The sequence below is a fragment of the Desmodus rotundus genome, chromosome 7 (genome assembly GCF_022682495.2).
Source record: "Desmodus rotundus isolate HL8 chromosome 7, HLdesRot8A.1, whole genome shotgun sequence".
In the NCBI taxonomy this organism is placed as follows: Eukaryota; Metazoa; Chordata; class Mammalia; order Chiroptera; family Phyllostomidae; genus Desmodus; species Desmodus rotundus.
Window position 1 is genome coordinate 55,419,573 of NC_071393.1, and position 24,404 is coordinate 55,443,976.

Sequence of the window (24,404 nt, forward strand, 5' to 3'; positions counted from 1 at the left end):
TGAAATAATATTCAAAGATTATCCACTTCCCAGGCCAGCCCACAGATGCCCATGCAAATCCAAAGTACAGCTGAAAGAGTAAAACCTTACAATATAGAAATGATGCCAACACAAAAGTAAAAATATTTCAGTTAATTATGGGAACATCTCTCTAGGTTCTCTAGGGTCCTGCTTTAGGCCGACCCCTTACACAGATGTTCGTAACCTAAAAAGTAGATGTTAGTGAAGAACAAGACTACTACTAAAATGGCCTACAACATTACAAACCTGCCTGAGAAACAAGACTTTAAAAATTTTTTAATAATTACTAAAACAGATTTTACTTTATTCTTTCTTTTTTTAATTTAATCTTTATTGTATTTTTTTGTCCATTACCATTTGGTTCCCTTATACGCCCCTCTCCCCAGCAATCACCACACTGTTGTCTATGTCCATGTGTCCTTTTTCCTTTTTGCTCTATCCCTCTACCCCCTAACCCTCGCCCCACGACCTGTCATCTGCTCTCCAGCTAAAACAAATTTTAAAATAAAAACTCTCCCTATACACCTAAAAACTGAAGCTTTAGACTTTTTTTCCAGTAGGAGTAAGAAATTATTAACTTAATTTTGGACAGTTTATAAAATATATTTAGATATGTGGTACTCTCTTTAATAAGGAAAACTATAAAACTATAATGCTCTTCAAAAATATCCTTAGAAATATCATTGTATTCGGGGAGATTCAAGGTAATGAAGGGGCAGAACTAAATCTGCACCGAAACTGCATGGCGCCCCACTGAGAGAGTCCACAGTCATCATCCACGGGTTTTGATGATCCTTAAGGATGTTACAGAATGTGAGCAGCACTACTGCCCTAGGAGACCGGTCCATCCAGTGCACTTACTGCATTCTGGAGATGATCTGAAGAACTGTGCTAGTTGAGTTTATTTTTTTAGTTTTAGTTACTTAGCATCTGGGGTCCTAATTTTGAGCCTTAGGGTCCATTATGTGAAACCGAGGTAATAGGGAAGAGGTTGGGTGGGGGGAAGGGGGTGGCTCTGCAAGTAACAGGTAAAGAACAGCAAAAGGAAATTGAGAGCCTATTATAAGGTAGACACTAATACTTATTATGTATTATGTGACATTGTAAAACAGGTATATTATACTCTCCATCTACGGTAGGAATAACGAGGATTTAAGAAGAAAGACACCCATGGTCAGGCTGTTGGTGAGTGACGGAACTGGGATATGAATCTGGTCTATGTGACTCAAGTCATGTTCCCAGTCTCCCATAGAATGTGGTGCAGCAAAAATATTCTCCAAGACCGTGAAGAATTCTGCTAGCACTTCATTCCTCCAAGAACATGAGCTTTACTGTACTACTTTTCCAGTATATGATAAAATAAATATACAGTAGCCCCCCCATCCATGGTTTCATTTTCCCCAGTTTCAATGACCAACAGTCAACCATGATCCTAAAATATTAAATGCAAAATTCCAGAAAGAAACAAATCATGTGTTAAACAGCACTCCATTTGGAGCAGTGTGATGAAATCTTGGGCCTTCCCATGCTGTCCTGCCTGGGATATTAATGATCCCTTTGTTCAGCGTATCCGTGCTGTACACCCTACCTGCCGTTAGTCACTTAGTAGTTCTCTCAGTTACCAGTTCAGTTAGCTGAGAGAGACGAATCACATTCACATACCTTTTATTACAGTATATTGTTCTATTTCATTTAGTTATTGTGGTTAATCTCTTACTGTGCCTAATTTATAAATTAAGCTTTTTCAAAGATATGTGTAGAACAAAGCATAGTATACAATGAGGTCTGTCCAGAAAAAGTCCAGCCATTGCAGATACAATGAGAATGGATTGTGTGACACTGATGTAACCTGGCAGCCAAGGAGAGTAGGCTGGAATGCACATGTGTGAACAATGACGACTTCACTGTAGTAGTAAGTAGGGGCAGTAGATGCCACTGAGTGAGCACATCTACTGTGTAGCTGTCGCATTCAAAATGACTAAACAAGTAGAACAATGTATCTACATCAAATCTTGTGTTAAGCTTGAACATTCCTCAACGGAAATTATTCGAATGATTCAGAAGGCTTTCGAGGACAATGCGGTAAGTGTGGCACAAATGCTTCAAAGATGGTCAAGAATCTGTTGAAAGTGATCCATGTTCTGGAAGGCCTGCAACAAGCAGGACACCTGAAAATGTTGAATGTGTACGGTCTGCAATCAACACACTTTGGCAACTGACAGTGTGAGAACTAAAAGCTGATCTGGGGATTCCAAAAACTACTGTGTCTGACATTTTGACTCAGGATCTTGGCATGAAACATGTCATGGGAAAATTCATTCCATGGTTTCTGCTAACAGAGCTGAAGGAACATCATGTTGCAGTTGCTAATGACTTGATTCAAACTACTACCAATGAACCAGGTTTCCTCAAGAAGGTCATAACTGGAGATGAACTGTAGGTCTGTGGCTCTGATCTGGAAACGAAGGACCAGTTGTCCCAATGGAAGTCACTTGGTTCTCCACACCTGAAGAAGGTGCAGCAAAGTCTCAGCAAGATCAAGACCATATGAACTGTGTTTTTTGATTGGGAAGGTGTTGTCCATCATGACTATGCCCCTCCAGGCCAAACAATTAATAAGAAGTACTATCTCAATGTTCTTTGTCAGTTGAGACGCAATATGATAAAAACAGCTGCAGCTATGGGCAACTGGTGATTGGCAGCTTCATCACGACAACGTACCCGTTCATGCATCACATCTCATACAGAGTTTCTTGGTGAAACATTAAGTCACCCAGGTGACTCAGCCTCCCTACAGCCCAGATTTGGCACTTTGTGACTCCTGGGTTTTCCCAAAATTAAAATCACCTTTAAAGGGGAAGAGATTTCAGACTGTTAATGATATTCAGGAAAATACAACAGGGCAGCTGATGGCTATTCCCACAAAGGATTTTGCAGAGTGTTTTGAACAGTGGAAGAGACACTGGAAGAACTGTGTGAGGTCCCAAGTTGCTTACTTTGAAGGGGACTGAGGTGTCATTGTTCTATGTACAATGTTTCTTGCATCTTGTATCTTCTTCAATACATGTCTCTAGTTTTCATATTACACGGCTAGATACTTCCTGAACAGACCTCGTCATATATAGGGTTTGGTACTATCTGTGGTTTTAGGCCCTACTGGGCAGTCTTGGAACATATCCCCACAGCTAAGAGGGAAATGCAATATAAAATAGAGTCTGTAGACTCACAGAAAACTTAAATAATATAAATAAGAAATAGAATTATTTCCTTTAACTATTTTCTTTTTCTGGTTAATTAGAATGTTTCTTTTATTTCTGAATACTTTTAATGGTATTACATAGTATTCTTCCTCTACACGATCCTTTAAGGGTCCTTAATATTACAAAGCAAGTATCCTAGTAATCATGGACATATTGACTATAAATTTCCTGACTTTGTGATATTAAAGAATATTTTAACTTTCAATAATCTACCACTGAATTCTGTTTTTTTAAAAAAATCAATAAGTATCATTAACCATCCACAAAAGAAAAATTATGTGGAGTAATTGTTTAAATCAAAGTAAATAACCTATGAAGACTAAGAACAGATTTTCTGAAAATATCTGCAGCTATTAAACACATTTTAAAAAACTGGCTTAGTAAATTTTATTCTAAAATTTTAAAGATCTAAATCATATGGAACAGGAAACCATCTACAAGAAGCTGTTGCTCCATATGCAGTTATATTTTAAGTCGGAGCTATTATAATGCAGCCTCTAGATTTTAAATTCTTATTCAGACATTAACTACTATGATTTTTTTTTAAATAGCACTGTAAAGGGGAGTCTGGAAAAAAATCCAGACTGAACCAAAGGGGAAGTCTGGCAAAAACAAGGCAATAGCTGGGTATAGACAAGAATCCAGATATCTATTTATTAAGCAGAAGAATTTTAGTCTGAGAAGTTGACATGTCTAACTTCCAATCATTTGTGTCTCTAACTAGCTAGAATTATCGTAGGTCAGCTAATTAACCTCTCTGGATCTCAGTTTTCTTATCTATAAAATAAAGTATTTTAGATTAATCACTAAGGTTTCTTCTATCTACTTTTTTAAGTGTGACTATGATCTATTTTTGTAAATTGGAGAATATTTGTGACAGGTTTGCTCATAGAATAAAAGTGAAAAAAGAGACATTTTTATCCAAAATACCAAAATGACAAAACAAACTTTTTAAAAAGGGGGAGCACCTTATATAAGAACAAGAATGCTCAAAGATATTTGGTTCATTGAAGAATTTATTTGATAGAATGATCATATTTCCTTTGGAAGTTTAGCTAAATTTTACAGAGAACTAAGATTTAAATTTGTATTGAACTACAATCTACTCTGACTGCCATCCTAAAATACCACTTTCTCGCTCATCTAGGAATTAATGTGTTATATCTTTACAAAATGTCAAATGTTACAAAATAGATGCATTCTGGAAAAGCTTTTGAGGAGATGCCACTAAGGTGAGGAGCAGGGAGGGGATTCAAACATAAACCCTTAAAGGTTGAGAAGTCCAATCCAACTTTCCAATTAACATAAAACTTCATTCTATAAACACGCATGTCAGGAATATACTAGCCTACAAAAAGAAAGTCAAATCATTCATTGCATACTACACACTCAAATACAAATTTTGGATCAATTAAAAGGATGGAAGAAAATCATCTCTTAAGAATCTTCCCAATATTTTCTTTTGCTATATATGAGGATGGTTAACTTTTGTCTTTATTGCTCAGACGATGTAACTTCAGATATGTTTTGTTTTCTGATTTGTCTTTAGTTGCTACATGCACTGCTATTTATTAGACATCCCCTATTTTTAATATAAATAAGAATCTACTAAATTATAAGGATCAAGACTATAGAAATATATTTGAGTTTTAAAAAAGAAAAAGGATTGTATCTACCGCATAATTCTTGGAAACTACTGTATTTTCAGTAAAGAAATCAGTAAAGTTTCAGTGATAGAGATAGGGTTTTGTAAAAGTGTCATAAATACATTATCAGAAAGTACGATATTGAAGTTTTATCATTAACTTATAGTTTGAACTTAGCCAAACTGCTGAACTTTTCTATGCCTCTGTTTCCTCATCTTTTTTTAAGTATTTTTTAACATTTATTTTTACAGAGAGAGAGAAACATCAGTGTGTGGTTGCCTCTCATGTACCCCCCCACTGGGGACCTGGCCTGCAACCCAGGCATGTGCCTTGACTAGGAATCAAACTGGCAACCATTTGGTTTGCAAGCCCACACTCAATCCACTGAGCCACACCTGCCAGGGCTGTTTTCTCATCTTAATACAGAAAAATGGTGAATTTTAGAGCGAGAAGAGACCATAGAGATTATCTTGTCCAATGTCCTTATCTTACAGATAAAACAACTAAAACTCAGAAATCAAAAGAGGGGATCCAAGACAGCAGCAGAGTAGGTGGAAGCTACACTCACCTACTCTCAGGACCAAACTGGAATTACAATGAAAATATAGAGCAATCTACCTGAAAGACCACTGAAGACTAGCTGAAAAGAGGTCTTATACTAAGGATTTATAGAAAAAGCCACATCAAGCCTGTAGGAAGGGTGGAGACACCAAAAGGGCTCCACTTGTTCGCACAGGTGGGGGCTGAAAATTCTCAGCTCCTGGAGTGTTACCCCTCAGAAGAGTGGACTCTCAACCCCAAGCCAGGCTCCCTAGTCCAGAGAACCAGAACTGAGAAGTGGCACCCACATAACATCTCACTGAAAATCAGTGGGAATCCTATCTGCCAGGGAGACACGGGAGTCCACTAGGGACACAGGCACCCTCTTAAAAGGCCAACACACAAAATCTCTTGCACAGCAACTCACCCTGAGCTCAGGCAGAGAGAGGGCAGAGCAACTAGCACTGTATGAGGAGAGACTGGGATTCTGGCTCTGGGGAGAGAGCTAAAGGGACAGCTGTTGGGACCCCTGTGCTGCCCCTCTACCACATTTCAGATGCCATCTTTCTTCAGTGCAGCACACCCCTCCATATGGCATCAGACTGATGGAATGCAATAGCCCCACCCTCTAGGTTCCCTACAGCCCCACCCTGCAAAGCTTTTGCCCTGATGAGGAGTCAGCTGCCTGGGCAGGGTGTAGAGGTTCCAAGTAGACTCAGTGGATGTCAGTGACTGAGTTGTGTGGTTTTGGGGTAGGGGTTATTGCCCCCACTTTCTGTGAACCTGACTGGCCTCTCCCTCTCATGGCAGATAAGTTACCTCAACCTCTACGCTCCCAGAAGCCCTACCCTGCCACCTCCTGGTGCCCTGTCCTGCTGAGAAACTATGGGCAGAATCCAGGACAAACTGAGTTGTGTGGCTCTGGAATGGGGACCACTCCCTCACTTTCCCCCATGCCTGACCAGCACCTCTCCCTCAATGGAGATCCATTAGCCCTATCTTCTCCACTCCTGGTGGCCCTACCCTGCTGAGATGAGGCTCCTAGATGAATCTGGGAAAGAATGAGTTCTGTGGGTCTAGGATAAGTGGTCATTTTTCCCTCACATGCCTGACCACTGAAGAAACTTATCTTACATAGCCAGATCTGGGCCTGTTTGGGCCTGATAAACTCTGCTGGCTCACTCTGATGACTACCTGAATCCCCATCACAACACAAAGGTATGTGAGCACCCAGCAAGTGGTAGCTAAACTTGGTATACACTGGAACATTTGCTGAGTAACTGAAGACCCAGTACTGTCACCAAATTTGGACCCGCATCAGTCTGGTGAACACCACTTGAACCTATCTGGTGACTCGCTGAAAACCTACCTCATGCAACTTGAATACTTTCAAAGACTCTTTCAGTAACTGAGCCTAACAGGCAACTAACTGGCAGGCAAAGGCAGGACGCAAATCTCGGAGTGTCTTAGGACTTTAGCTGACCTGCTCCTAAGCCCTATGCAGGTAAAAACAAGCCAGGGTGTACAGCTTAGACACAAGTTAGAATACAAGTCTCAATAAATTTAAGAACCATGAAATCATATCAAGCATCTTGTATGAAAAACATACAAACACACTAAAGCTAAATAACATATTACTAAACAATAAATAGGTTCACAGTGAGATCATGGAAAAAATCAAAAGATACCTTGAAACAAATGAAAATAAACACACAACAACCCAAAATTTAAGGGAAACAGCAAAAGCATTTCTAAGAGAGAAAATCATAGCATTTCAGGCCCACGTTAAAAAACAAGAAAATTTTCAAATAAACAATCTAACTTTACACATAAAAGGAATAGAAAAAAAACAGTGAATAGAAAAAAGCAAATAACAAAGATCAGGGCAGAAATAAATGATATAGAGGCTAAAAAAAACCCAACAAAATATCAATAACCCCAAGATCTGGTTCTTTGAACAGATAAACAAGGTTGATAAGACTCATCCAGAAAAAAAGAGAACCCAGTAAATAAAATCAGAAATGAAAAAGAAGCAACAAATGACACCAAAGAAATACACAGGATTGTAAGAAAATGTTATGAACTATACGCCAACAAAGGAGGACAATCTGGACAAAACGAATAAATTCCTAGAAGCATGCAACCTTTCAAAACTGAATCAGAAAGAATCAGAAAAACTGAATAGACACATTATAGCTAATAAAATTGAAGCAGTAATTTAAAAAAAAAACTCTTAACAAACAAAAGTCTTGGGCAGGATGGCTTCTGAGGTGACTTTTACCAAATATTTATTTATTAAAAGGGTGACTTTTATCAAATAAAAATTAACACCTTTCCTTCTCAAACTATTCCAAAAAATTCAACAGGAGGGAATTCTCCCGAGCTCATTTTACAAGATCAGCATTATCCTAATTCCAAAACCAAATAAAGACACTACAAAGAAAGAAAATTATAGGCCACTATACTTGATGAACATAGATGCTAAAATCCTCCACAAAATATTAGCAAACCAGATCCAGCAATACATTTAAATGATGATATGCCATGATCAGGTCAGATTTATTCCAGGGTTGCAAAGTTGGTACAACATCTGCAAATCAATAAATGATACACCAAATAAACAAAATGAAAGATAAAAATAACATGATCATATCAACAGATCCAAGAAAAGCATTTGATGAAATCCAGCACCCAAATATAATAAAAAATCTCAGCAAAGTAGGAATAGAGTGAACATAATTTAATATAATAAAGGCCAGACAGGACAAATGCACAGCCAACATCACAGTCAATGAGCAAATATTGAAAGTGTTTCCTTTAACATCAGAAACATGACAGGGATGTCTGTTTTCACCACTCTTATTCAACACAGTACTGGAAGTCCTAGCCACACAATCAGACAAGAGGAAAACATAAAATGCATCCAAATAAGAAAGTAAGTAAAACGGTCATTACTGCAGATGGCATAATATTACATATAGATAACCCTAAAGATTCAACCAAAAAAGAACTAGAACTATTAAATGAATTTAGTAAAGTAGCAGGATACAAAATAAATACACAGAAATCAGTTGCATTTTTATACACCAATAAATAACTATTAGGGAAACAAAGAAAACAATCCCATTTACTATTGCAATAAAAAATAATATGCCTTAAAATAAATTTAACCAAGGATATAAAATATCTGTACTCAGAACATTATAATATACTGAAGAAAGAAATCAAAGAAGATACAAATAAGTGGAAGTATATACCATGTTCATGGACAGGAAGATTTAACATCATTAAAATATCCATACTACCCAAAGCAATCTATAGAATCAATCCTAACCTAGAAATCCTAACAAAACACCAATGTCATATTTCACATAACTAGAACAAATATTCCAAAAGTTTATATGGAACTACAAAAGATTCTGGATAGACACAGCAATCTTGAGAAAGAAGAATAAAGTTGGAGGAAACATGCTATCTGATATTATACTCTACTACAAGGCCATAGTAATCAAAACAGCATGCTACTGGCATAAAAACAAACATATAGATCAATGAAACAGACTAGAAAGCCCAGAAATAAACCCACGCTTTATGGTCAACTAACATTTGACAAAGGAAGCAAGAACATACAATGGGGTAAAGGTACTCTATTCAATAAGTGGTGCTGGAAAAAATGAACTGGTACATGCAAAAATATGAAGCAAGACTACTTTCTTACACAATATACAAGAATATACTCATAATGGATTAAAGACCTAAATGTAAGACTCAAAACCATAAAAATCCTAGATTAAACATAGGCAATAAAATCGCGGACATTTCTAGTAACAAATTTTTTTCTGATATATTTTCTTAGGCATAAGCAACAAAAGAAAAAGTAAATAAATGGGACTCCATCAAACTAAAAAGTTTTTGCACAACAAAGGAAATCCTCAACAAAATGAAAAGGAACCTACTGAATAGGAGATACATCTGATAAGGGGTTAACACCCAAATTTATAAACCACTTATATAACTCAACACCTAAAAAACCAAACAATCCAATTAAAAAATGGGCAAAGGATCTGAATAGATACAGATGGCCAATAGACATATAAAAAGATGCTCAATGCCACTAATCATCAGAGTAATGCCAATTAAAGCCACAATGAGATACCACCTCACACCTGTCAGAATGGCCATCATTGACAAATCAACAAGTATTGGCAAGAATGTGGAGAAAAGAGGACCTTCGTGACTGTTGGGTATGGAGACTGGTGAAGCCACTGTGGAAAGCAGTATGGAGTTACCTCAAAAAGTTAAAAATAAAATTGCCTTATGATCCAGTGATTATACTTCCAGGAAGATAGCAGAAGATATTCGAAACACTGATTTGAAAGAATATATGCACTCCTATGTTCATTGCAGCGTTATTTACAATAAGCATGATCTGGAACCATTCCAAGTTCCCATCAGTAAATGAGTGGATAAAAAAGCTGTGGTACATTTACACACTGGAATACTACTAGACCGTTAAAATGAAGGGATTCTTACCTTTTGCCACAACATGGATGGACCTGGAGAGTATTATGGTAAGTGAAATAAGCCACTCAGAGAAAGACAGGTACCATATGATTTCACATATATGTGGAAACTAATGAATAAAATAAACTAACAAACAAAATAGAAACAGAATTATAGATACAGAGAACAGACTGACAGCTGTCAGAGGGGAATGAGATAGGAGGCTGGGTGAAAAGGTGAGGGGAATAAGCAAAAAAACCCCTCATAGACACTGATAACAGTATGCTGAATACCAGAGAGAAGGGGACAGGGGCGTGATAGAAGAGGGTAAAGGGAAATGAAATCGTGGATTTTTTTTAAAAGATAGATAATTAAACAGGATTACATTTTTTTAAAACGTTGCTTTAACGACAAGCTTGTTATAAGTCAAAATTAAAATTTCTCTCAATCAGCATGCCATGTTAACTCTTTCTACCAAATGGTAAGAAAAAATTTGTCCATTTCTGAGGTTACCACACTGCACAATGATCTGAACAAGTAATATTAAAATATCATTTTCATATGCCTAGATGACATGAGCAGCATTAAATGGCTTCTTTTGAAATTAATAGGAAATTTCTCACCAGTAAAACTAAGCATAAATATATTTGGCTAAAGTACAATTTAAAAATATGTAAATAACTATAAGGGCAAAGAAGTGAGCAGAAAAGTCACATCTGTTGTTTGAGTACATTATTGGGGTGGCCAAAAAATCCATATGGATTTTTCTATAAAATAAAAGACATTTTTCATTTTCACCAACAACTTTATTGATTTGGATTTGAGTATGTTGGCTATCTCCCGCATGGTATAATGTTGATTTTTCTCACTATCTCAATTTGATTGCTATCAATTTCACCTGTTCTACTCGACCGTGGAGCATCGTCCCGTGAAAAATCTCCAGCACAAAACCTTGCAAACTACTTTTACTCGTTCGATCAGTCACGGTACCTTCTCCATAAATCTTGTTTTGCATTTCAGTTGCATTTTTACCTCCCTTAAAATAACAAAGCATAATATGCTGACAATGTTGTGTATTTTCTTTCATCTTCAATATTAAAATGGCTACGCAAAGATTCACCAATTTTGATAAGCTTTTTTTTAATGCACACTGATATGACAGCTGTCACAATACAATCTAACAAAATTGTTTCTAATGAAGTTGAAGACAACAAAGCACTACTATGGCCGTTTTATGGAAAAAAACAAATGAACTTTTTGGCCAACCCAGTAATTAAATTTCTACATTTTAGAAACCTGTATCTTGTTCCTGTTAAGTAAGCTTGTCACAAAGATAACTAGAAAACAATAAATTTAAAGTCACAAGTGATTTCCTGGTGAAAACAAAATAAAGCAGTAGTTTTCAGCTATAACTATTTTGAACACAAAGGATTTTCAGAAAGGTTAAGAAATACATGTACAAGAATAGAGATGGAGATGATACAGGTATAGGTGGGAAAGAGGTTTGAGGTTTAGGGAAAAAATAAACACATAAAACAACCTAGTTCCCATCTCATCAACTTCAGTATTTTCCAACTTCCTAAAACACATAATTACTTCAAAAGTACCCAAAAGACATCTAAGAAATCTGAGATCAGTAAGTTGAAAAACTAGGAAAATGGACTGAATATTATACTTTACATAAAAGACCATTAAATAAATAGTTGTTCCTTTACTCTCGTTTAAGCACATTGGTCATTATATCGATACTTCAAAATAATCTTGTACTCTGATGAGTAAGTTGATGTGGTCATGTATCTATAAGTTGTCTTTGCCTGAATATCTCCTGTCTTCATATTTATTTATCTTATTACAGATCACACATTAATACACATGCTTAAAGCCAGAGTATAAATAACTGGGTGCAGAGGGTAATCATTATGAAGTTTAAGCCTAATTCAGAAATTAATACCAACATTTACATGCACCAAGCACTGTTCTAGACACTGGTTATAATGCAGTCAACAAGATACCCGAGGTCCATGCACTCATGAAGCAGGGATAGGAAGACAAAAAAACAAACCAACAAGTACATCACTTGTAAATCTGATGTGAAAGTCATCGTCCTAGACCTCAGTTTGCTATGTATAAAACTAGAAAACTAATATTACTTAGGGAAGCATCATCATATCCTTCTCAAAGAAAAATTATGCCAAAAAAAAATGTATGTACCAATAGGACTTGTACTTCAATCTTTCCTAATCCATCCCTGACTCCAGTGGTACATACGTAACAGACTGTAGGCCAGAGTAGGTGCACGCCATGAAATAGAAGAAAAATAATTGGATCATGGTAAGACTCAAATAAATCTGTGTTCCATATAGAAACTAACTCTAGTTAGTAAGCTATGGTTTCTCTAATGAGATAATAACAATAAATAATGCTATTTAGAACATATTTCTTTGCCTTCATTTCAGTACCGATGTCAAAATAAGTCATTTTTATTTCTTTTTTGCTAGACTTGAATATTGTGAAAAGGTAGTCACTCTGTTCTTTTTTAAAAAATAATTTTATTTCAATTACAGATAACATACAATATTAACTTAGTTTCAGGTGTACAACAAAATGATTAGAAAATTATATAATTTATAAAGTGATCACCCCAGTAAAACTAATACCCATCTGACACCCTGCATAGTTATTACAATATTACGGACTATATTCCCTATGCTGCACTTTACATCCTCATGACTATTCTCTAACTACCAATGTGTACTTCTCAATCCCTTCCCTTTTCTCACCCATCCCCCACCCCCACTCTTATCAAGCAACTATCGAAATGTTTGCTGTATCTATGAGTCTATTTCCACTCTGCTTGCTCATTTATTTTGTTTTGTAGATTCCACATGGAAGTGAAATCATATGGCATTTATTATTCTGTGTCTGACTTATTTCACTTAGCACAATATCCTCTAGGTCCATCCATGTTGTCACAGATGGCAAGATTTCATTCTTTTATGGCTGAGTCATACTCTATTACACATACGCATTACTTTTTTTTTAATCTTCACCCAAGTATATATTTTTACTGATTTTAAAGAGAGGGAGGGGGGAGGAGGAGAGGAAGAGCGAGAGGAAGAGGGAGAGATGAGAGAGAAACATGAATCAGTTGCCTTCCATATGGCCCCAGACCAGGCCAGAGATTGAACACACAACCTAGGTATGTGTCCTGACCAGGGATTGAAACCACAAACTTTTGGTGTCCAGGATGACACTCCAACTAACTGAGCAACCTGGTCAGGACTGCATGACTTCTTTACCTATTCATCTATCAATGAACATTTAGGTTCTCCCTTATCTTGGCTTGTAAGTAACCTTGAAATGAACGTATGAATGCCTATGTCTTTTGAATTAGTGTTTTGGGTTTCTTTGCATAAATATTCAAGTGGAATTGCTGGTCCTTCTTTGTGTGTTGTTAGAACCTTTGTTTTAGTCTATTTTGTCTGGTTTCAGTGTGGCTATAGAAGTTTTTCTTTTTTCCCTATTTCCACTTTCATGAAATATCTTTTTCTATCCCTTTACTTTCACTCTGTATGTGTCTCTTGACGTGAGGTGAGTCTCTGTAGGCATCATATGTAAGTAAGGGTCTTATTTTCTTATTCATTCAGCCACCCTATGTTTTTTGATTACAGCATTTAATCCATCTACATTGAAAGTAATTGTTGACATATATATAGTTATTGCCATTTTATAATTCATACTTTTTATCTTTTGCTTCTTATTCCTCTTAAAGAAGACCCTTTAACTTTTCTTGTAATACTGGATTAGTGGTGATAAACTCCTTTGCTATTTCTTGTCTGGGAAGTTCTTTATCTGTCCTTTGATTCTACATGATAGCTTTGCTGGGTAATCTCTGTTATAGGTCCTTCCTTTACATCACTGTGAATATTTCATGCCAGTCCCTTTGATCTACAAATTTCTGTTGAGAAATCAGCTGACAAATTTATGGGAGCTCCCTTGTAGGCAACTGTTTCTCTTGCTGCTTTTAAGAGTCTGTCTTTATGTTTAACCTTTGTCATTTTCATTATGATATGTCTTAGTGTGGGTCTGTTTGGGTTCATCTTGTTTGGGACTCTCTCTGCTTCCTGTACTTGGGTGTTTTTCTCTTCACCAGGTTAGGAAAGTTTCCAGTTATTATTTCTCTAAATAGGTTCTCGATCCCTCGCTGTCTTCTACATTGGTACAGATGTTGTTACATTTCATGTTGTCCCAGAAGTCTCTTAGACTTTTTCATTTTTTAATTCTTTTTTCTTTTTGCTGGGTGTTTTCTGCTATTTTGCCTTCTAAATTGCTGACTCAGTCCTCTACTTCATCTACTCTGCTGCTGATTACTTCTAGTGTGTTCTTCATTTCAGTTATTGTATTCTTCACTTCTGACTGGTTCTTTCTTTATGTTTTCTATGTGATTTTGTATGCTATTGAAGTTCTCACGAAGTTCCTTTGAGCATCTTTATCATTCTTTTGAATTCTCTACCTGCCAGTTTTCTTGCCTCCATTTCATTTAGTTCTTTTTCTGGAGATTTCTCTCGCTCTTTCATTTGCACATATTTTTCCCTCTCACCATTTTAGCTGCCTCTCTGTTTGTTTTTGTGTTTTAGACAGACCTACTCCATCTCCCAGTTTTGGTAGGATGGTTTTATGTAGTCGGTGTCCTGTAGGACCCAGCAGCACAGCCTCCCTGGTCATCAGAGCCGAGTGCTGCAGGTGCGTCCCTCTCCCACGGGCTACATGCAACCTCCTGTTGTAGTTGAGCCTTGACTTCTAGTGCCATGTCGATGGGAGGGAATAATCCCACGATGATCAGCTATGAGCACCAGCCAAGATTACAGCAGAAGAGCTGTTGTGCAGGAGCCAACCCCATGGAGCAGAACTTACTTCAATGGGGCTCTGGTGCCCACCAAGTCCACTTCTTGAGTATATTGTTATAAGAGGTGGTTGGGTGGTGCTCCTCTGGCATGGTCTGAAGCTGCTACAGGGTGCACTGGCTCTGGGGCCTCCCAGGAGGTGCAGACCAAGATCAGCTGCTGCCTGTGCCCAACCCGGGGACACCTGGCATGAGCTACAAAGCAATCTACAGATGGCTGCTACTTGTACTGGGATTGGAGGTGCCTGGGAGCAGCCAAGCTCTGAACCAAGTCCAGCTGCTACTAGCACTGGGCTTGGGGCCACTTAGCAAGAGGTACGGGGTATGCCAAGGCCAGATGCTGCTTGTGTCAGGTTTGTGAACCTTTGAGAGATTTAGGAAAGTTGTAACATGTTCCAAGACAGGCAATTTGTATGGAAAAACCACTGGAAACAGCTTGGGTGGGTTCAAAAGTTGGATGGGGTGTGGTCTTTGCTAATCACTAGGGCAGGGCAAACAGTTTTAGCCAAGTTGATGAAAACCCAGATACGGTGCCCTCCTGCAGTTGCAGGGGGATGGTTCAGCAATGGCTTTTGCCAGCACTTTTATCTGGGAGAAAGCTGCCTCTTCAGCCCTTGCCCCAAAGCCAGGCAATTCAGTTCCTCCCTCTATGTCCCTAGTACCTTTTGAGCTTCTGCCCCAGTGCTAGAGCTCAGAGTGAGTTCAAATAAGTCGGTGAGCCAATCCTTTAAGAGGACCTCCTAAAACTCCAGAAGTTCTCTGTCTCACTCAGATACAACCTCCGCTAGTTTTTACAGCCAGAAGTTATGGGGTTTCCTTTTCCTGCCATTGGAAGCCTAGGCTGGAGGGCCTGGTGTGGATCTGGGGTCCCTTGCTTCGGTTGGAGCTGGGAGGTGGACCTCCACAGCAGAGCTATCCCTACCAATTTTTACTCACAACACATGGTGTGAGACTAGGCCATTCTTTGCCTCCACCCTTCCCACCTGTCTCATAATGGCTTCTGTATATCCTTAGTTATAGGACTTCTACTCAGCTAGACTTCAGGCAGTTCTCAATGATGATTGTTCTGTATTTAGTTGTAATTTTGATATGATCATGGAAGAATGCCAGTACTGCATTTACCTACTCTGCCATCTTGACCAGAAGCCCTAGTCATTTTTATTTCAAATATCATGGCTGCCAGCTTAAAACTATCTGTTATTAACTAGACTTTTCTTAATCAGTTTATAAATCTCAAGTCACATATTAAATGAGAATTATTTTTTTTCCAGTTGAAGAAATAATTTTATTTAATGTGACGAATATATACTTTTGCAAAAGTGCATCAAAACAGTCATGTAGTCTGATATTTAATTGTCATATTTAAAACAGGAAACTAGTTATGAATGTACAAATAAAATTAAAGGTTGAAATTCTAACCAAGACATCAAAAATCTGGATGTAAGAAATTACCTCTTTGAATCAAGTATACTCTAAATAATTCTGAACTATTAATGTCGGATGATAAGTCAGAGTAAAGAAATATATGCACATTCCCAACATAAAATCTCAGTTAGCCAATGGCCTGAATCAATCAATGAGACATCCTCTCTCTTTCTCTCAACTCCCCAAGCAATGATACATTAAAAAAATAGAAATGGGGGCAGGGAGAAGAGACCTACACTGAGAAAACTAAGGCTAAAACTTGGGCACAGACCAAAAACCTAGAAAAATGTGCTAACAAAAGAGTCACACTGTTGTCTTGCTGTCTTTCGTTTAAACAGCGAATCTCTCTTGTAGGAGCAGAGAGGCAAGTCTTACTCACTTTTGTTTCTTCAGGTCAAGCACAGTGCCAGGGACATATGGACCCAATAAACGTCTTATTTTTTGAAAAACAGAGAAACAATCAAAAGAGGCCTTCCATATCCACCACCAAAGCTACTAACTTTCTGGCAATACAGCTCATATTCTTCCCATGCAATGTACTGCTTCTCAGTAGCAGGTCCCTCCATCCCACTGTCCCATTCCTCTTCTACCATCCACCAAAAGAAGAAGAGGTATAGATATTTCTTACATAGACCGCAGATGAGAGGTCAGAGTATATTTTCATGGTTTTATGAAGATGAGCTGCAGATGTGGTAAACTCGGGAATAACCAGTTAACAATCCTCAGTCTGCAATCCTCTTTCAACCAGCAATAATCTCAGATTTGTAAAAGATACTTGGTGAAATATTACAATCTAAAATGATCAGCAAATATCTGTGAATCAAAAATTCATGTGCTCCAAAGTCAGATGATTGAATATAAAAAATGTTTGTTGTAAAAATAAAAGTCTGACTGGTATTCTTGCCTTAATGGAGGGCTACTCCACACCCATTAGCAGTCTGTGCCACAGAAGTCTAATTGCAGGGTCAACACATGTCTCAAAAGCTGTATCTGGATGTCTTTAAATTTCCAAATAATTGTGGCTGTAAAGCTGTGCACATACAACTTTCATCAATACTCCTAAATCTGTCCTCTGGTTTTCATAACAGCTGAAATCATGAAATTGGTCATGTGACACAGTCACTTCGTAGAAATATGAAGCACTTAAAATCAATACTGAAGAATTATTGGGTGGTGTGCAGGCCCTAGGTTCTACAGTAGGAGGTGCTATAAGCATGATTACCATAGGAGAAGTAGACTTGTCTCTGTAGGGTCATCAAGCTGAAAGAAAAACCAACTACCCATGAAGCTACAAGTAAGGTGTCTGCCCTCTTTCAAGAACTACTCATTCTAAGTTTATTTTTATACTCAATTTCATGGATCCTGTAACATCTTAAAAAACTATTCAAGTTTAGTTAAATAAAAATCTTGAGCTATGACTGATTAAGTAGTATTATTTTTGCCTAAAGGCCTATGCATAATACCTTATGCTTCAAAATGGTTAGAAAAAATTTTTACAAGATGCCTTCACCCTGTATTTTCAAAACACAGGGCCACTGTCCTCTTCCTGAAAAACTGTGATAATTCAATTTCACTCTGGGTAATTATAGAATGACTGAATGAATTTTCTGTTATGTTTCAATTTATTAAAACTTTAAGAACTGATTCCCCAAGAATATACAATGGGGAAAAGATAGTCTCTTCAATGAAAGGTGCTGGAAAAAATGTACAGCCACATGGAAAAGAATGAACTGCACCACCTATCTTATTACCTTACACAAAAGTCAACTCAGAATGGATTAAATAATCAAAAGTAGGCCTAAAACTAAAAACTCCTCGAAGAAAAGAGGGCGGTCAGCTCATTGACACTGATTTTGGAAATGATTTTCTGAATTTAACACTGTAAGCAAAGGAAACAGGACCAAAATTAAACATCAAACTAAAAAGCTTCTTCAAGGGAAATCAACAAAGTGAAAAGACAGCCTAATGAATGTGAGAAAATATTTACAAACCATATATCTGTTATGGGGTTAATATCCAAAATATTTTTTAAGAGTTCATACAACTCAGTAGAAAAAGAAAACAGTAAACCAATCTGATTTAAAAAATGGGCAGAAGAACTGAAAAGACATTTTCCAAAGACATATAAATGGCCAACAGATATACAAAAAGGTCCTCAATATCACCCACTAATGATCAGGGAAATGCAAATTAAATTAAAACCACAATGAAATATCACTTCATACATGTTAGAATAGCTATCTTCAAAAAGACAAGAGGATGTAGAGAAAGGGAACCTTTGTGCACTGTTGGTGGGAGTGTAAACTGGTGAAGTCACACTGGAAAACAGTATGGAAGTTTCTCAAGAAATTAAAAATTGAACTACCACATGATCCAGCAATTCATTTTCTAGGTGTATATCAAAATAAAATGAAAACAGGATATCAAAGAGATATTTGCACTCCTTTGTTCACTGCAGCATCATTCACAGTAACTAAGATATGCAAACAACCTAAGTATCTGTCAAAAATGAATGGGTAAAGATTTATATATGATGGAATATTTAGCTATGAGAAAGAAAAAAATCCTGCCATTTGAGACTACATGGATGGACCTTGAGGCATTATGCTAAGTGAAATAAGCCAATGAGAAAAAGACAAATATTGCATAGTATCTCTTTTCATGTAGAATTTTTCAAAAAGTCAAATTCATAGAAACAGAGAATGTAAAAGTGGGCTGGCTGGGATGTGGGGGAAATCGAGGGGGTTGTTGAAAGGGTATAATCTTTCAGCTGTAAGATGAAATAGGTCTGAAGATATACTGTAAAAAATGCTGATCACAGCTGATAACATTGTGTTATATAATTGAAATGTACTAAGTGTAGAACTTAATTGTTCTTACTGAAAAATAAAAAAAAGAAACTAATTTGCAAAAAACTTAGTACAATATAAAGGCACCTTGAAAAACATCAAATTCACAAATATAAGAATTTGGTTCACCTGGACCCTGCACACATATATGTACATTCACAACCCATGCTTTATTAGATTAATAAACAGAAATTATACATCCAAAACCAATGCTATCTCATACACAAAGATGCTCAAGACAAGATTTTTTAAATAAAAAGTGGTTCAACCTTCAATGTCCTTTAATAGGAGAATGGTTAAATAAAATATCATCAAGGAACAAACTGGAGGAGCTGCAGTGCACTCAGAGATGAAATTAAGACCCACCATCCTCTCCTTGTGAGGCTGGGTGGGTCCTACCCCCACCCTATTCCTCCTGGTTGAGATGGGTTCAGCCAAGAGCACTGAAGTCACTCCAGTACAAACGCATCTGGCTTGAGCAGCAGATCCTGTTCACTTAGTGCCAGCATCCTGCCCACTCCTGTCTGGCTGTTAACCCCACATCCCAACCTACCAGCAGGGGAGTAGCTAGAGGTTCCTAAGCAGGCCCAGGACTTGGGATTGCGCGGATATCGACCAAAACCAGCAGCAGAGACTGCTCCTCTTCTCTACTCCCCAAAACCCACTGGTGAAACAATTGAGTAAGTATTTGAGACTGAAATCCCCAAATCAAATCTTGCCCCAGAGCCTGTCCTGCCTTGGAGTCAGTCATCTGAATTGAGATCTGCCTCTGGGCCCCTAGTTATCCCTTGAGAACCAGACGCCACCTTGTAGTCAGACTGAGCTCCCTCCAAGCAGGTGCTCTCCAAGGAGCAAACAGAACAGCTACAAAAGCCCCTATGGCCAGCCAGGGCTTGAAAAGCCCTTGAGAGACCCCAAGACTCCCTAATCATCAGGCTCTAAGCACAGCAGATGAACACCAAGTAGCAAGGTACTAGGGGACTCTCCCCTCACCACCAGGCAGAATAACTCCCCTGGGATTCACAAGGTAAGTGGCCTTCTTCCCTGAGTGAAAATTAGGGGAACTGAAGGAAGGAATCATTCAGGGAACTGGATGAGTTCTGAACGGTGAAGGACAAGCATGAGAGCAAGGTCAGGATCATGACAAGAAAAATCAGTACTTTCCCTTAGTAGAGAACTAGGCCTGTGTGGCCCCAGTTCTGGGTTCACCTAGGACCTAGTGATATTCTGTGTCTTCTCACTCCTTTCCCTTGGGAGACCAAAGAAAAGCTTATTTCCTCTGACTCCCCCTAAAGTAAGATAGGACTATAAATGTGAGGGCATACATGTAACTTAAAAACTCATTCTAAAGGCAATTCCAAAAGAGAAGTTCCAAACGTGAGATTAGCAAGGCAATGTCCCTGGAGTAGGCTTGCAAGTGTATTGTGCTATGTTCATCTCTATATTACTGCCTACAGTCACAAAGCTAGCGTTATCCACATGACAAGCCACAATAAACCTGTACCGAATACAGAAATAAGGAATCAATAAAAGAACAAACAAGCAAATCCACTTAGAATAAAATGTGTCTTGGCAAAGAACCAAATCTGAAGAAGTTTCTGGATCTGTAGAACATGATAGGAGAGAGTGAAGAAGAGAAACATGGAATGGCATGTTTCTGGTAGAAAGGCTATGATCTAACTCCCATATACCATACATGGAGGATGGCGAGAAGAACCACCTTGGCCATGGCAAAATGAGGCTGACTCTATGGCCTATATTGTACTGTGGAAGGGAAGCTTCCTGAGGACAGGAGGAGGAGGGAATCTACCAGTCTTTGCATCATATACGTAACTCTAATAAATATTAGGATGGAAATTATTCCATCAATGAAACACATAGTTTTATTCAATAACCATTATGAACAACCGCCCTAAGCAGTTATTTTGAATGACATTTACTTGTAGATAGTTTTGTTTACTTGTAGATAAATATTGTTTGTTTGTTATAACAAAATATATTATATTGTTTTCTGTATTTTTTCAAAAGAGATCTCATAATTTTATAGTCTCATCTCTTCTATGCATTTATCTATAAAGTATTTTCTCAGTTCCTTTTTGATGGAGGATATAATTATAAATGTTTCATTATTATTCACATGAGCCAAGAAATGTTTGCCAAATTTTCATGTTATACACAAACACGTATCACAAGACTTAACCTGTACTTATCTAGATATGAAAAATAGCTTTTAGACAAGGCATGACATTAATTACACAAAATAAAAATATTTTTAAATAAATGCTAACAGAAAACTTGACATTTTGTGAATCTTTAAAAAGCTTTCTGAAGCTTTGCTATAGAGATAATGCTCCCACACGCAAGCCTTTGAAAACATTAATAAGAAAAATTCCAGCTGAATTTCAAATACTTTGGTAGGCAACAATAGTATATATTGTTAACAATCCAAATGTAAAAGATTAATAATCTTCTTAGAATTCAACAACTTCACAAACATTTAATTGATTCACTCAGCAAACTTACCAAGTAAAACCATATTTGCCAGGTTATTTGTATGAAGTGCTAGGAATTTAAAGATAGTCAAGATTTTACTACCACCCCCATGTAACTTATACTCTAATGGGTAGTAACTGTCAGTAAATCAATATAAAGGAAAATATCAAATGATGATAAATGTTTTGGTAATAACAAAACAAGGTGAGATGAGTGCCACAGCCAGCATTTCCGGGTGACATTTAAAATGAGATCTGAATGTCCAGAGGGGACAGACACTAAATATCCGAGGAAAGAGGGTTTCAAACAGCAGCAAGTTGAAGGGCGCTAAGGTGGGAATGAGCTTGGGGTATCTGAGGAAAAGAAAGAATGAAGTATACTTGTAGCCGGGGTGAGCATGGTCAGATTAGGTAGAACCTGCTAAAATAAAGGGTTTGGATTACAGTCAAAGCAATATGGCCTTTTGTTCTGTTTTAAGTTTAACTATAGGAAGTTTAAACATTTGGAAAAAAAAGACAAAAGAGCAAAATGGATATTGAAATATTTATCATCCAGTTTCAATTATCAATTGAAATTATCAATTCAGGGTCAGTCTTCCTTAGTCTGCACTTTCACTCATTCTCCATCTAACCCTCAGTTATATCATTTCATGTACACACATTTTAGTATGTATCTCTAAAAGATAAGGACTTATCTCGTAAATATGACGCCTGTCTAGAAAAAGTCCAGCCACTGTTAATATAACAAGAACGAATTTTGCAACATAATGTAAACTGGCCACCAAGGAGAGTGGACTGGAATGCACATGTGTGAACAATGACAACTTCACTGTACTAGTCAGTGGGGGCAGTAGATGCCATTGAGTGAACATGCGTACTGTGTGGCCATCACATTCAAAATGACCAAGCAAGTAGAGCAATAAATCTGAATCAAATTTTGCATTAAGCTTGAACATTTCCCCGCTGAAACTATTCAGATGATTCAGAGGGCTTTCAGGGATGATGTAATGAGTGCAGCACAAATAAAAGTGTGGCACAAATGATTCAAAGATGGCTGAAAATCTGTTGAAAGTGATCCACATTCTGGAAGGCCTGCAACAAGCAGAACACGTGAGAATGTGTAATGTGTGTGGGGGGCAATCAACAAAGATTGGCAACTGACAGTGCGAGAATAGAAGCTGATCTGGGGATTCCACAAACTACTTTGTCAGAGATTTTTTTTTAAAGATTTTATTTATTTATTTTTAGAGAGGGAAAAGGAGAGAGGGAGAGAAACATCAATGTGTGGTTGCCTCTCGAGCACCCCATACTGGGGACCCGGCCCACAACCCCAGCACATGCCCTAACTGGGAGTTAAACTGGCAACCCTTTGCTTCACAGTCCAGTGCTCAAACCGAGCCACACCAGCCAGGGCCTTTGTCCAAGATTTTGATGCAGGATACTGGCATGAACTGTGTCATCGCAAAATTTATTCTATGGCTTCTGCTACCAGAGCTGCAAGAACATCATGCTGCAGTTGCTAATGACACTGGGAGAACTGTGAGAGGTCCCAAGGTGTACACTTTGAAGGGGAATGAGGCATCCTTGTCCTTATGTACAATATTTCTTGTATTGTCTTCAATAAATCGTCTGGTTTTCATAGCACATGGCTGGACACTTTCTGTACAGACTCATATAATCACCCTCAATATTACAATCATTAAATCAAATTTTTCAATACTTCATTAAAATTACCACTTATATAGCTAATGTTCCAATTTCTGTTTATCACTTTTTAAAAGCTTACTGGTTCAAATCAGAATTCAAATAAAGTCCAGATATAGTAATTAATCAGTTTCAGGTTTGAATTTCTAGCAAGACTGATCCATAGATTACGTTATGTGCTCCAATCAGAAGATAATGTGCAATGTCTGTCTGTCTTTCACTCTTAGATAATTAATGCCTGAGATCTGTTATTATACTTCATTAGGAGTTATAAAATGTTGATACTATAATTGTTATTCTTTCTTTAAAAGCTGAAGTACTTCTATAAAGGAAAAATTTCTTTCACTAACTATGTGCTTAATGTTATAGAAAATAACAATAATAAGTTGGTTGCCTAGCACAGATGTTTTTGAGGAGGAGAGTTTTCAAAGATCATCCAGAATATTGTTTAGAGAACAGACTGATATGTAAGAAAGCAGGAGTGAAATCAGAGATACCTCTTAGGAGGCTCTTACAGTACTCTAAGTAAATGATGATGGGTTGGACCAGGATGGTGTTGAAGATGAAGTAGACAGATTTAAGATATATTGTGAATGAAAAGTCTAGAGGACTTGCTGATTGAGTGTATATACAGGGTAAGGGAAAGAAACAAATCAAGAATGTGTCCTAGATTTTTGGCCTGAGCTTTTTGGTTTATGGGAATCACTAAGGGAAGAGCAGTTTTAAAAAACAAAATCATCTAGGTAATGATGTCAATAATTGAGTCAGTATCTAAAAAATCATTATTATTCTGTTTTTTTTTCTTTATCCTGACTGGAAATAATTAAAAATCTCAGGAAGTAGAAACAAAGTGCTTTATGTTCTTTACTCTATAAATGCTTTTTTGGCTAAAATAAAAATAGTACTATATAAAATAAAGTTCTACTTTTTATCTTAGATAATTCATTTTCTCACCCACCCATATACTATATCAACAAATGATAAGCTGGGTAAAAATTTTGAAAGGATAGTGATAATTATTTTAATCCATATGGATTATAAATCTCTTATATCAGCTGGTA

At 37.3% G+C, this 24,404-nt stretch overlaps 1 protein-coding gene and 1 pseudogene across 1 annotated transcript in view; one reads left to right on the forward strand and one right to left on the reverse strand.

The window, feature by feature from the left end:
- Positions 1-24,404, reverse strand: part of NUBPL (NUBP iron-sulfur cluster assembly factor, mitochondrial) — a 237,786-nt gene that overhangs the window by 63,598 nt on the left and 149,784 nt on the right. The gene's annotated exons all lie outside the window — the stretch shown is intronic.
- On the forward strand, positions 1,996-20,328 carry LOC139441063 (cell division cycle-associated protein 3 pseudogene; annotated as a pseudogene).